The sequence below is a fragment of the Cryptomeria japonica genome, unplaced genomic scaffold (assembly GCF_030272615.1).
Source record: "Cryptomeria japonica unplaced genomic scaffold, Sugi_1.0 HiC_scaffold_697, whole genome shotgun sequence".
In the NCBI taxonomy this organism is placed as follows: domain Eukaryota; kingdom Viridiplantae; phylum Streptophyta; class Pinopsida; order Cupressales; family Cupressaceae; genus Cryptomeria; species Cryptomeria japonica.
This window is the reverse complement of record NW_026729485.1, coordinates 12,221-12,831: the sequence shown is the minus strand read 5'-3', so window position 1 is coordinate 12,831 and position 611 is coordinate 12,221.

Below are 611 nucleotides of genomic sequence, written 5' to 3'. Positions count from 1 at the left end.
GAATGAAATGAAATCCCCTACCCCCGGCCTATTTGAAAGGGAAGGGAGTTGGATTGATAATGCCCGGCTCTACTCAACCTTCCACCTGCACTAATACCAATCTCACTTTTGACATGTGGCCCCAAGTCTTATTCAGTGAAGCTCATGTGGCCGATGGTTACTTCCGTCACGTTACCGATGGAGTTGCTTGAAAGACCACAAATGAGAAAGGTTAATCGTCGGCTTCGCGTGCGCATTAATCCATTTCGGTCCAGCTCCGGCCCATGTGAGTAGTAGATCGCCCCTACAATTCTATGGGGACGACCCTTGATTGATAAAAGAATTGTTTGCTGCTGGATCGGCCCAGATCGACCCCGCTGTTGGAATTAGCAAAGGTCCAGGCCGAGCCCTGGGAACATGCATTCGGGGTTCGGGATGCTAGCGGAACCACATGCTTTCGAGAGCTAACGTTGTCCGAGTTACTTAGCCCTTGAATGAGTAAAGCCGAGTGCTCAAGAACTAGGTGCGGGCGGGTGATGGAAGAACCTTTCACCGCTACCCTTTCCCTCTTTATCTCCCGAACCCGAGCCCCTACTATTCTATGGGGCGAATCGAGACTTGCCGGACTCGAC